General features: G+C 38.6%; 1 protein-coding gene across 7 annotated transcripts in view; it reads left to right on the forward strand.

The window, feature by feature from the left end:
• The window catches only part of LOC149818005 (protein ALWAYS EARLY 2-like), a 115306-nt gene that overhangs the window by 5368 nt on the left and 95019 nt on the right, over window positions 1-14919 (forward strand). The window lies entirely within an intron of this gene.

Genomic DNA, 14919 nt, shown 5'->3' on the forward strand with positions numbered 1-14919 from the left:
TTTAAATTTTGGGTGACCAAAAACCTGTAAAACAGATTTTTGTCACCCAAACAGCCTTTTAAGGCTGGTTTTTGGGCAAAACCTTTGTCATCCAAACATGGCCTTAGAGAATTCCAATGACCTTGTTACCGCTGGTTGACCAGTGGTGTCTAAATTGCCTGTTCCATACATTTTCCCTTTGTTCCCTTTGCAAATAGTGATAGTTTAGGTTCTTCAACATCTCTCTCTCTCTCTCTCTCTCTCTCTCTCTCTCTCTCGCGCGCGCGCGCTCTCCTGTGCCACGGTTGTAATGAAATCAAGCGGAAAGCAAACCATAATGTGCATAAGCACAAGAACAAGTTCTACAAGGGACAATACAAATGTCAAAGGCAATACAAAAGCACCTAAGTGGATACAATGGCTACAAAGAGCCTAAATGTGCACAAGTCCACAAAGGGACAATACACAAGCCAATCAATGTCAAATACATGAAATCATAAGAATCACCAAAGAGCATACACAAAAGAACACAAAAAAACATAAAAAAAATCTTTATTGAGATAGAATGCTTAGGAAAGCAATTACATTTAATGCAACAAGCGGTCCTTATTTATATACAAACAAGAGGGCCAAGAGGACCCATATAGCTGTTGAGAAAGGGAGCGGCCAGTGACCGAGAGAATCTCCCGAAGGCCAAAACCAAAAAGGATGCATCCCTAAATTCTGCAGAAGAACAAAGAGCTACCACCTAGGATATATTGGTAGTCCGGGTCCCCCCAACTCCGAGGACTGGGGACCATCTAGTCACTTTAGCTCGAAACAGTAAAACACATGTCCCCGGAGTTTTGTACCACTTACCCTCTCCAAGGTAAGCTCGAATCTGAGTGGGTTAATCTTTTCATTTAATTATGTTCCCGAAGTATGGGGTTTTTCCCCAACTTCCTTCTACTATCATAGCGGTAGAATTCCCAACCTTAGTCATTTTACCAAGGTGTATAAACCAGTCTCAATCCTTTGTCATATTGATTGCATAACCCACCCAAAGTGCTCCGGTGCCTTTAAACCAGTCGAACAACAATATTATATTTTTATTTTCATGTGGATTCACATCATAACTTCGATGGTCTATGCATGACCCTCAATACACTAGCTTGACATTCATATGCCCACCACAAACCGACCCATAGGTTCGGTTACCAGATCATCATTCCTCATCATTATTATTTATTTATTTATTCTTCAATTGCAAATTGCCACAACGTACCATTAGGTTTTGACTTGTGACATCCCAACACAGGGTGGCATGTATTAAAAACTTTGCCAACAAGCAAAAACATTGTTGGTGTCCTTTATTGAGCATGCAGTGTAATCCTAGAGATTTGGTAATATAACTAAATACTTTTCTCCACACATTCTCATTTGAACATTCCACAAGATATACAGCTTAGTTGGCATTTGATACTTTCAACAAGTATGTAGTGTTAGGCAATAATACTTCAGAAAAATATACATTTTAACATGCATATGGACATTGGAGAATAAGCATCTTAATGGCCATTTGAATCTTCTAGATGATATGCACATAATGGGCATTGAAACAATTTAAGGAATATGCAATTGAACATCATAAATTATGCAGCTTAATATGCAACTAAATATCAACTTAATATACAAGTTACTATACAGTTGAACCCCAAATGGGCAATATCAACTAAACAAGACATACAAGAGAATGTATCTCAAACATCACTGAGAAGCACATGACTGAATCAAATTTCATTTGAGAAAGCATATGAGTTCTACTAAAACAAATCGCAGCCAACATACTTTAAACTATGAGAAAGAAGCTTATGAGACTACAACATTTTTAATTTCACACAACATCATGCATACAACTGTATAAACTTATACATGATCACAAGTACTCAGATCGGATCACAACCAACAAAATAATAGGCAAATCAGACTTAATAGCAATCCACAAAATAACGTATTACTCAAGTATTAAAACCGTCAAAATAATATAACATCTTTAGACTATCATACACTTAAAGATTTGCTATTTTAACAAAAACACACATTTCTGATTAACTGTGTTAATATGTCAATCACACAAACTCACAATTTACTGTTTAAACATATTACAAATTTTGATCAGCTGCTTCAGCCTGGAAAACAGGCAAACCAGATTTTAATTTTTCTTGAAAGCCATGCAGCATAATCGCATATCCACAATCCGTTTGGATCGGGTTTTACTATCTGACTATTCATAAATATATTGGTAAACATAACAGAACCCTAAGTTATGCGGATCAGATTCATAATTTGAACATAAATAATATAACATGTAATCATTGTATATGTCACATACTAAGGATTGAACTTACTACAACCTGTGTTACAAAGAAATCAAGATGTCCCATTTAACTTGCAGATAGAAGATGGTCCATTACACCAAATATGTAAATCAACCAAAATACTAAAAATTCAACCTATTTTGTCTTTCAAGTGTTGAAGTTTGTTCTTTCTTGGGCAAAGATGACAAACCCAGAAACATTCCAGCATTCGCGTCAAGATCTCGTAGTATTGTCATTAGAGTAAACCTAATTAACTAAATGACATGTTCACTATCATTGTACGGAACATGAAAATAAAATCTATAAGTTGGTCAGGCCCTCAAAATATAGTTATAGCATACATGATGCTCAACAGCCTCATAAGCACCTACAGACGCATGCACAAACATATTAGAAAATATTGAATACTCACTCAGAATTCACAGGTCAGTCTTTATTCTGATATATATATATATATATAAGTAGAGTAATTCAAAATATACATATCTGAACAGATTAATTGAAAATCATCCGGTAATAATGAATATCGTATTCAGGGTTCAAGCATGATCAGAATGACAATTTATCCATCTAATGTCAACTACTCAGATCAGGAGTATTACCCAAGGAAATATGCACATCTTTTTTTTTTTGCTAGGAACAATTACCGAAATTACCCAAATTAAACTATCAATTATTTAACGTTATACAGACTAATGCAGTTACAAGGATCGACTGAGTTGTAGTGTACTAGAACCAAAAATCCAAATTCCGTCATGATTGATAATTTAACAAAGAATTTAGCAGGATTTGCAAACAGAATATATGAAAAAAAATAAGAAGCTATTTACAGAAATTTAAAAAAATACACACTCGGGATTGTACATATTTTAAGGTAAAGATCCGAAATACAACCCCCCATTCTTTGAGTTAGGGTTACACACGAGAACCCCCCCCCCCCCCCAAATCTAAGAAATTGGGTTCTCGGCTTAGGTTATCAGAATCTTTTTTTTTTTCTTGACCAATACAAGCACACACAGAGTCAATCAATAACCCACAGGATAAGTTACCGATCCTACCTTTTTCGGCGAAAGAAACCACAGGAGGTGGCCGTTGTCGCAAGAACCGGATCGCCGGCGCCGACGGCTTGCTGTTGCGCAGGGAGGTGTGAAACAGAGAGGGAGATGAGAGCAGGAAACGGGAGGAAGAGGAGTCCAGGATCCCTCTTTAGTAGAAGGGTGGCCTCCCGAAAATGGAGGAGGCCGCTACTCTCGCCCCCGGCGGCTGCTCTCCGACCCACCCCCTCCCATGCGATATCAGTTAGGGTTCACACTGAACCTTAACTTTCCTTTTTATTTTTGTTTTATCGGGCAACCCATATCGGGTTGCCTTTTTCCTCTCTTTTTTTCATTACGATGGGTGCGGGCCTGGGTCCAAATCCGAGACCCGGGATCCAACCGCATGTTGGATTTGTGTCCCTCAAGCGATGTGGATCCGTGACAACTTTACGGAGTGGATCCAAAGGTCGGATCCAAATAGATCCAACTATGGATCCACGCGATATGTTTATTTATATATATATATATACACTATTATACATATATATGGTTCCTTATTCGACTTATCCGGATCCGTTCGTGGATCTGGATCTCTTTCTTAGGCGGTAAAGTATTATATTCTTAATACATTTGGTTCATTCTTTAATACAATCTTGTGGGTCTTTCATAGGTTAATATGGATCCGTTTACGTTAACCAAAAATTGACATAACTTAATATGGATCCAGGATCCATTGTGCTTCGTAAATCCTTTTAATAAATTTGGATCCAGAAATCTGAAGTTTTAATTATATGATTTGGAACTATGGATCCAAATGAATTATTATGGATCCAACATTAAAATTTTAATTGGATTCATACTACATTTAAATCTCAGAGGTCCAGGATCCAATTGTCGTAATGTGGATCCACCCATCACATATGCTATTTCGGACCCCTCTAAAGTGTTATAGGTACAAAAATAGAAATTTTCTCATTAACATCCGATTTACTTCAAGGATCCAAATAGGTTATCCAAGATCCAATTACGAGTAAATAATTAAAACAATAAATTATTCTTGTATCACCTTAATGACTTAAAAAAAAATCTAAATTTATTTATTTGATAAAAATCACGGGTATTACATCCTATCTTCGATAGATCCTGCGTAATCTGCGTCAGTGTAAGCAACCACATCCAAAGATGAATTTCGTTTAAACAACAGACCTTTACCAGGAGATGACTTTAAATACCGAAGAACCATCATAGTTGCATCCCAATGAACTTTTGTAGGTTTTTCCATGAACTGACTGATTTTACTCACGGCTAATGAAATGTCAGGTCTAGTAACAGTCACATATAACAACTTACCCACCAAGGATCTAAAGCTTGCACTATCCACATAGTCAGACTTCTCATCGAACATGTGAGTTTTGGGATCCATTAGAATATTAGCTGGCTTAGCTCCTAGCATTCCAATCTCTTTTAATAAGTCCAACACATACTTTCTTTGAGACGACACTAAGCCCTCTCTGTTTCTTGCAACCTCGATACCCAGAAAATATCGAAGGTGACCAAGATCTTTAGTAACAAAGTGCTTCTGAAGATGATCTTTTGTTGCAGAAATATCTTGGGCACTGCTCCCTGTTAATATGATGTCATCGACATATACCACCATAACAACAATTCCAGTACTGGTTTTCTTGATAAACAAGGAATGATCTGAAGCTGACCTGACAAATCCAAAGCTCGACACCTCAAATAATTTGTGAAACCATGCCCGTGGACTCTGCTTCAGGCTATAAATAGCCTTCTTCAACTTGCACACCTTCTGACACTCCCCCTGAACCTCGAACCCTGAAGGTTGTTGCATGTAGACAGTTTCATGCAAATCCCCATACAAAAAGGCATTCTTGACATCCAACTGAAACAAGGGCCGTCCATGGTGCACAGCAACAGAAAGAACGAGCCGAATAGTGCCAAGACGAGCAACTGGGGAGAAAGTTTAAAAAAAGTCAACCCATAAGTCTGAGTGTAGCCTTTTGCAACCAACCGGGCTTTGTATCGTTCAATCGACCCATCCGAGTTATACTTAATGCTATATACCCATTTGCAGCCTACAATATCTGCATATGTGGGAGGATCAACCAAGTCCCAAGTGCCTCGAGACCATAGGGCATCCATCTCATCACGCATAGCCTGCATCCAGTTGGAGTCGACTAAAGCTTGTCTGTGATGAAGCAGAACAGAAGAGGCAGACAGAGCAGAAATAAAATTCTTCATAGAAGCCCCAAGATTAGCTTCTGATACAAATTGCGTGATGGGGTAAAGAGTGCACTGTCTCTTTCCCTTGCGCAGAGCAATGGGAAGATCAACATCAGATGTAGGGGCAACAGTTTGCTCAGAAATACTTATCTGAGGAGAAGGAGGTGATGGCAGCATGGAGGTAGGAGGCACCCTGTGCGTGTATACTATGGGAGGGTTTCGGAAGCGAGACACACCTGGAACCAAGGACTGAGGAGGAAGCGACTCTAACGGAAAGGGAGGAATCGGCAGAGGAAGGATATCACCAAGGCTCTCTTGTAGTCTGGGAGTAGTACTTGAAAAATAAGGAATAGACTCAAAGAAGGTAACGTCCGCACTAACATACTCTTTATGAGATATAGGGTCGTAGCAACGATATCCTTTTTGGTTCTTAGGATACCCAAGGAAAACACATTTAATAGACTGCACAACAAGTTTATCTCGATCCGGACCTAACTTATGCTCAAAACACACACATCCAAACACTTTAGGGGGGATAGGGAAGAAAAGAGCCTCTGGATGGAGAATTTGAATAGGGATCTGGTCTTCTACAGAGCTTGACGGCATGCGATTTATCAGAAAACCAGCTGTCAGAACCGCATCGCCCCAGTATGAAGCAGGCATATTGAATCATAAGGCACCGAGCAACATTAAGAATTTGTCTATGTTTCCTCTCAGTCACCCCGTTTTGCTGGGAGGTATGGGGGCATGTAAATTGGGGTTGAATCCCATTACCAGAATAGAATTGAAGTAAGTCTTTGGATTTGAACTCAAGAGCATTATCAGTGCGAACAATTTTAACACATACATCAAATTGAGTTTTTATCTCGGTAATTAAAGATTTAAGAATGACAGGACCTTAAGACCGATCTTTTAACAGGAACACCTACGATAACCTTGAGAAGTCATCAACAATAACTAGATAATACCGACACTGAGACCTATTCAGAATCATACTCGGACCCCATACATCGACATGAAGAAGATCAAACAATCCTTGACTTGACGGACTCTGACTAGAGGGGAAAGAGCTTCGACAATGTTTTCCCAATTGACATGTTTCACACTGAAAAGAAACTGAGGGAGGCATATGAGGAATGACACGGCGAAGTTTTGTCACTGGAAGGTGACCCAAACGATGATGCCACAATAAAGGACTTGAGGATGATGTACCAACAGAATAGGCCGAAACTTCAGGTTGGTGTAGGTAATACAGACCACCTTCCTCATTGCCGCCACCAATCTTTCTTCCTGTCAGCAAGTCCTGAAAGGTGCACCCCATAGGATCAAAAATCACTCTACAATTCAAATCTTTTGTCATTCGACTGACGGATAGTAAATTCTGTGGAAATGAAGAAGCATGAAGAACATGCGACAATTGAAGAGTAGGGGTAATAGACATGCTTCCTTGCCCTACAATTGGGGAAGAACTACCATCAGCAAGACGTACCCCTTTTTGACCAGTCACAGGTTTTAAACTCAAAAAATTACTCGAATTTTCGCACAAGTGACTAGAGGCTCCAAAATCAATGATCCACCTATCACCTTGACCAAATAGGCCATCACCTGCCGAGCACACAACCTCCACAACAGAAGACTCGTAAAGCAAGAAGCTCGTCATATTCAGCTCTGCTAAGAGTTACATTGGAGGAATCTGCATTTGATTTAACCACTTGAGCCATAATATAAACTAATGGGCTAGATTCACAAAAGAAGGAGCAACCACACACGCACACCCACAATCAACTACGAACCCGACTATATCAAGTTTTGACTTCACCAATGAAATCTGAGAAACACGACCTCCGACTATTCAGATCCAAACAATTTTTTTTTAAAGAAACTTGACCAACACCTTCCACCTCAACCGCAGATGGCTATAGGTTGCAAATCAAGATCACACATCCAACGCGATAAAGATGTGTCTATTGTTCAGACTATCACACATCAGCCACTAAGACAACCAGTAGCAGTACTCAACACAGAATCCTTCGACAAAAAAAAATTCCCACAAACAAACTATTTTCCCACACTGCAGGGAATCACGCCTGCTGCTTAAAAAAAAGGTAACATGCTGCTTTCACATCACACACTTTCCAGCCAACCAGATCACGATACAGTAGGGAACCTGGGCTGCTAATATTCAGCCAACCAAATCACGACACCTGCTCACCAAATAGAATCTAAGATACAACACACACTTTCCCGCCAACCAGATCACGACACAGCAGGGAACCTGGGCTGCTAATATTCAGCCAACCAAATCACGACACGTGATTTTCAGCCAACCAAATCACGATACAGTGCAGGGATCACGACATCACAGCAGAAAAAAAATCTCGGCAGAACACGAAACCCAAACAACGACACGCCATCAACAACGAACAATGACCAACAACCAATCACGATACAACAGGAAACCTGGGCTGCTAATATTCAGCCAACCAAATCACGACACGTGATTTCCAGCCAACCAAATCACGATACAGTGCATGTAATCAAGGCATCACGACAGAGATATACTCAGCAAGGAATCACGGCAGGGGATCATGGCATCACAGCAAAAAAAAAAACAAGGCAGGAAATCTTGGTAGAAATAAAACTCGGCAACAGGGAAACTCAAAAAGAAGAGAGGAGCTACCAGAACTGCAAGGGGGGGGGGGGGAACCACATCTTGCTTCCTTAGATCTGATGACAGATCTCCAGATCTGTCATCAGATCTTACACATAAACCTAACCAGCTGACCTTATTTACAGATTCCTTTCGATCACGCTCCCACGATAGATTGATCACGATCAATCAAGCTCCCACGATCGCTGGCTCTGATACCATGTTGATAGACGCACCAAACCCTAGGTAGAGAAAGAGAGATAGAGGGAAAGATAGAAGAGAGAGAGAGTGAGAGGGAGAGATGGCTGCACAGAGAAAACACGTTAACTTTTTTTTATTAGGGCTTCTCTCTATGTTAAATAGAGAGAGGCTAAAAAGGATAATTACATCTAAGCCCATTATGAAAAGATAATTTCAAATAGCCTCTAATATAAAAAGACTTAACTTAAAACCACCTATTCTCAACAATATCAAATAAACTTAACACTTAAAACCTCTTAATCTCAACAAACATTAACAACATCATTGTTGTTTAACACTTTATCATTACATTTAGGAAATAATTCTAGAAAAAGTTTATCATCAATTTCTTTAACAGGCACATTTAAGTCAAATAAACTTTCTTTCTCTATAAAGGTAACATTCTTTGATATATAGAGTTTATCATGTTTAAAATCATAACATCTAAATCCTATTTTACTATCCCATAATCAAGAAAAACAGAAGGAATGACTCTTGGTTAAAGTTTGTCATTTTTATTTGTAAGAACAAAACATTTACATCCAAAGGCCCTAAGTTTGAAATAGTCAGGGGTAGTTTTATAAAGTTTCTCGTAAGGAGAAATATTTTAAAGTTTGGTTATTCATAAGGTATATCGAAGTAAGCACAACTTCAACCAAAAAATGTTTTGGAACATGTTTGAAAATAAGCAAGGTTCAAAACATAGAAATATTGGTTTTAAGGAGATTTCTAACAAGATTATGAAAAGTTTTGAAAGTTTCAAAAACTTCATATTTGTGCCTAAGAAAGTAGATCCAAGTGAAACAGAATAGTCATCCACAGAATCACATAATAAGTAAACTTTCCTTTAGATGCAATAGGAGCAGGACCCCAAACATTCGGGTGTATTAATTCAAGTGGTTTGAAATAAAAAAAAGTTATCTCTTGATGAGGAATGACTTTCATTTTCCCAAAAAAAAGTTCTCTTGATGATGAATGACTTTCATTTTTTCAAGAGTACAATTGGTACATTAGATTCTTTCATTACAAAATTTTCTCAAATGAGATACATTTGATAACATAGAAATGCTAGGATGACTTACTCTTTGATTGACACAAAAAATATCCAATTTTTGCATATTAAAACAAAAATTAATATGAGATGTAGTAGAGATCTCCTTCTCTATGACCTTCTTCAGTCTGCATGATGGACTGGAGATCCTGTATTAAACATTGGTCAAATGTGAAAGAAATGCTACAACCATGGTCAATTATTTAGGAAATTGAAAGAAGATTTAAATTAAGTTTTGGAACAATTATGACTTTTGAAATAAAAAAGATTGAAGAATATATAAAATTTGTAATTCTTTTAATTTCAACAGAAGATCCATTTTCGGTAAAAACATTAGATCTACTTAGATTAATACTACAATCGAAGAGCATGGTACTATTAAGGGTCATATGAAATGAACGACCAAAATCTAGGAGCCAAGAAATATTACTGGGAGGTGAGGAAGAGGAGACAGCGACGCCAGTTAAGGAGGATGAGCTTTTGAGAAGCGATTTTAGAGCTTCTGCAAGTTGGGACAAATACATGTTTTTATGACCGAAGTTATAATAACCGTATCTTTTCGGTAGTTATTTGATTTTTTTTTATATAATGCATAATTTGTTTGAATTGGGCCTGAGATCCAAGTTTTAGATCCAGGACCCATAGAGGGGTCTATATATAATTAACATCACATATATATATATATCTATAAAAAAAAGAATAATATTAAACGTAATATATACATATATAAATATCTTGTTAATACACAAACTCGCAGTTGGATCCAAACTGTGGATCCACACCGCAAAGGGGTGCCACGGATCCAGATCACATCTGGATCCCGAGACTCGGGTCTGGACATGGGCCGTGCTCCATAGAAAAAAAAGGGGTTTCTTTGAAAAAAAAAACACAGTGTATCGTTGTGCTACCCCGATAAAACCCGTTAGGGTTCTTTTAGAACCCGTTGGAGTTGGGGATGAGGAGGGCGTGCGCAGCTGCCAGGAGGAGACTCCTCCCTTTTCAGGCACCCTCCTACAAAAGGGGGTCCCCCGAACCCCTTCCTCCCACTCTCCTCTCTTCCTCCCACACTCTCTATCCCTCTCCCTCTCCTCTTCTTCTCGCCTGTTTCTCTCTTCTCTCCACCTCTCGTCTCTGTTCCCTTCGGACTCCGACGATCGAAGCTGCCGACAACCTTTGATCATCGGCGACCCTGGCCACTGGCGACCTTGCCTCACCTGTGTGCTCTTCCTCCTGCGGCTCCCTGTCGACCGCCTTGCTTCCCGGTGACCACCGATCATTGGCGACCTCCGAGCACCGGCGACACCTCCCTTAGTACCCCTCTGTCCCCTGCAGTTCGTCGGAGGCCGCCTGACGCCAGCAACCTCCTCGTCACCATCTCCTTTTTTCTTTCTTCGCTCGTCGACCGTCTCCGTCCCCTTCTCTGCTGATGCTGGCGACCACATCTGTCAGCATATCTCTGAGCCCTGCTCTCTCTCTGACCTTGCTCTCCAGCAACCACCCTCGGCCGACAACCCCTTTTCTCCGACGACCCCCGTCTGAGCCGTTCCTCGTCGTCGGCATCCCTGGGCTGCCCCCTCCCCCCCCCCCCCCCCAAGCGTTGGATTATGAGGTATAGGTTTTTCTTTTGGCTTGAATAGGAAAAAAGAACCTAAATTTGATTTAGGTACCGTTTTAAGGAATCCCTAAAAATCTGAATTTTTGTTTTCTATGCTTGAGTTATGAGAAAACAATATCTTCATGGTGGTTTGTGTGTGTGTGTGCGCGTGTGTGTGTGGGGGTGGCATGGCATACATACAATGGTATGGACATGTACACCGATTTATTTACAAATAAATATGTATTTTTTTTAATGAGCCTATTCACGCGTATAGGATTGTGTTTATAAATGTGCAGATCCATGTGTGTCATGAATCTGCATATTTATATGAATAGGTAAGTTCATACTGCAGTGTAATTTACAGAAATTGATTTTTTTTCTGATAAATGATCTAGCACTAAATTACTTAACAATCAAGATGTGATTGTCATGTCTCTTTCAATCTGTCGGAAGTGGAAAACTAAAAGAATGCTTGTCATTGATTTGAATAAACTAGTGATGTGATGCGATTTCCTCGGTGAAAATCATTAGAGATGTTTTCAATCCATTTCCACTCTTATAGTGTTCTTTTGGCCATTCTTTAATAGACGTTTTCACATCCTTAAGAGATCTGAACGTACTGCATCTTTATATCCTCTCTTTGTGTCACAGTTCTTGGTCTTTTCAGTTTCTTTCTTTTGAAAAGTTGTTCCTGATCTGTGCTGAATGCTCTTATTTGCTTGCTTAGTTACGTAATTTGCTTGATGTTCCTCCTACTCTTTTACAAAATAACTGAATGTAGAGACTAAGTTGAGGCTATTTGTATAGTATTAGATTACTAATCTAGATATTTTCTTTTTTAACTTTCTTTTCTCAAACATTGCACATGCTCTATTCAGTCTTTCATTCTCTTTCACGGTCTATCACTTCCATCATCTATTGATTTAATGTGCTAAGAGAGCCTTGAGTTGGGTAAGGGAAACACAGTCATTCTGCAAGTAAGCCCTTATTCTGTCCTAAGGGAGAAGCATTGAAGAAAAGGATGAGAGCCTTACCAGAAAGGGCATCAATTACAACTGGTACCATGAAGTGGAGGATTTGTTGTTTATTGTTCCTAGTTTTTCAATGAAAGGGAAAAAAAGGGAAGTTTTGTTTTCACAAAAAAAGGAGCTTTAGTCATGGGGCAGTCAGCCTCCAGCCGATCCACTGGGTCGGCTGGGAGGGTTTGGCTGTGTGCCAGACCCAGCCCAGTCGGCTGGGTCATATGCTTACAAAAAAAATGATTTGTTTAAGCACAAAATTTTTTAAACAAAAGGGTTCTTATGCATGTTGGAATATCCAGATTTTTTTTTCTTTTGCTTGCCGGATCATTTATGAAAGGATGATTTCATATTTTTGTTTATAACAAGTCTCCTTCAATGTACACTAGTTGGGCTCAATTGAGCCCGAATAAAAAGTTCTCAGTAGGCATCATAAATTTCAGAATCTGTCTATTGGTAATGGATTCGATTGTATGCATGTAAAAGAATGAGATATTCACATGTTTATACTTAGAAGATCATGCTTATTTAAAGGTGTTAATTGCAGGGTTGTTTCGTGTACGTGTACATACATGAGATTGATATGTTATTGCATGAGTGTTCACATGTTCAATTAATATGATTCATGAGTGAAAGCATGCATTTGACATCAATATGCGAATTGAATGAAAACATGCATTTAATATGAAGATGTGAACTCATGCGCATACATATGAATATTGTTGTTTCATGTACATCTCTATATTGACATACATGATTGTGCATTGGAAGGCATGCTGGATGAATGCATAATGGCATGTGATATGAACAAAATGCATTGACATGTTCCTTAAGATTTTTGCATATGAATGAATAGATGATCAAAATGGATCATCATGGGCTGTGGGATGCCTTGAGCCAGTGTGCTCCTTGCTTTACTTGTTTTTGTATTGCAAAAATCATATTTGATATTGTGGTTTTAATTGGACTGTTCTATTGTTGCCACGGGTGTTAGACCGTGAAGGGTTACGCATGCTGATTTGCGAGCTTATGTTTGCATGTTGATTTGCAAATTTATGAACTTAATATTAACAATAAGATAAGAAAGAGAACAGTGTAATTAACGTTTCCTTGATGTTCTTTTTATGGAAAGAAAATCTTGGGCTTAGCGGTTTGGGGACCGTGAGGATACTAAAGCTCCGTGTGCATTGTTGTTGCCCTTGAACCCGATATTGAGGTTCTTCTTCTGACCACGGTTTTAGGGAGAGTCTGTCACTTTGCCTGGGGGTGGTGTGTAGATACAACCACTTGTTTTGGTATACCAAAAACGTAGCGCCAGTGGATGCTGATTTTTATGGTGTCCCCGACATTAGATGTTGTTTTCTAATGTTTCGATGGATGATGTTGTTTTCTGATATCGATCGAGGGCTAAGTTTGGAACCCAGTAATAAAGTACAAATTATGTGCTAAGTTACCTTGTAAACATAACGTGACCTTAGAGATTTTACCTGTTTTGAGTATCCGCGGGCAATGATAATAAAAGAGACATGTATATGAAAGAAAAATTAATTAAAAATAATAAATTATGCATGCATTACATTGAAATTATGCACATTCCTGCTATGCATTAGATCATGCATATTTTACTTGTTTCCTTAATTGTGATATATTGATGAATGCATGATGTTTCTTAATGCATGTTAAATGTCTTTAATGCTTAGATTGTAATCTCTCTTGTTATTAAATGTTCCTTCATGCTTAATAAATGTTCCCTATTGCATGAATGATTATTTCAATTATGAATGTGTTATATTTATGTTCCTATAAAATATTGCATAAATCTTATTTATGTTATTTTTACTTATTTGATTCGTTAGAGGGACCTTTACGCAGGATTCTTCGGATTCTGATACCTTATTTTTTGTGTTTTTCGCAACCTCAGATGCCTAGTGAGGTGACTTGCTTTTGAGAAGAGTCACAAGGGGACTACACGACTGTAGGGCAGATTCTAGAGACAACGTGGCTCTTTTCTTTTGTCTTTCATTTTGCTTTCCTTACTTTTAATTAATTATGTCTCAAACTCTTTACATTTGAATAAATAAAGTTTGGTTTGTTTTGGTATGAAAGATGAGTATAAGATCCCTTGTGGTGGTGGTGGTGCTTAACTGTAAGGTACTGGGTTTCTGGGATTGTTTTCACACTTGTGTTAAAAAAAATTGTCACTTTTTCATGGGTATGAGTTGGGGTCGTTATAGAAGTTGGTGGTATCTTTGTCTTCTTGATGAGCTTTAACTAATCTTTTCTCATCCTTTTTTAATTCAGGAAAATATGGTTTGATATGTCCTGGTTCTCCACAGTTGTGACAAATAGTTTTCTTTCTCCCGTCATTTCTCCCACCATTGCTCCTTGATCTCTCAAAATTATTCTTGTTGAAACGAGGAGGCTTATAGGAATAAGTATTGGCACTGGCACTGGCACTGGGTCTAGATACCTCCACTACATTGTCCTTGGTCTCATTAGATTTGGTCATAGATTTTAGCCTTGTTTCTTCCTTGCCTACTTGGGTTAAAATCTCATGCAAAGAAGGAAACTCCTCTTGCTTACGGTGGATGATGAAAACCCGAACATGTTCAAATTCGAGCATATGCTCTCTCATAAATTGGAAAAATTGTTTGCCAAGGATTTAATTTTTTCTACGGCGAGCATCATCAAGGGTATCCCAAATATGCTCCATTTTAGTCATTTGATCCCCGTCTTTTAAGAGTT

This window comes from Nuphar pumila, chromosome 13, assembly GCF_984573655.1.
Source record: "Nuphar pumila chromosome 13, dmNupPumi1.hap1.1, whole genome shotgun sequence".
In the NCBI taxonomy this organism is placed as follows: Eukaryota; Viridiplantae; Streptophyta; class Magnoliopsida; order Nymphaeales; family Nymphaeaceae; genus Nuphar; species Nuphar pumila.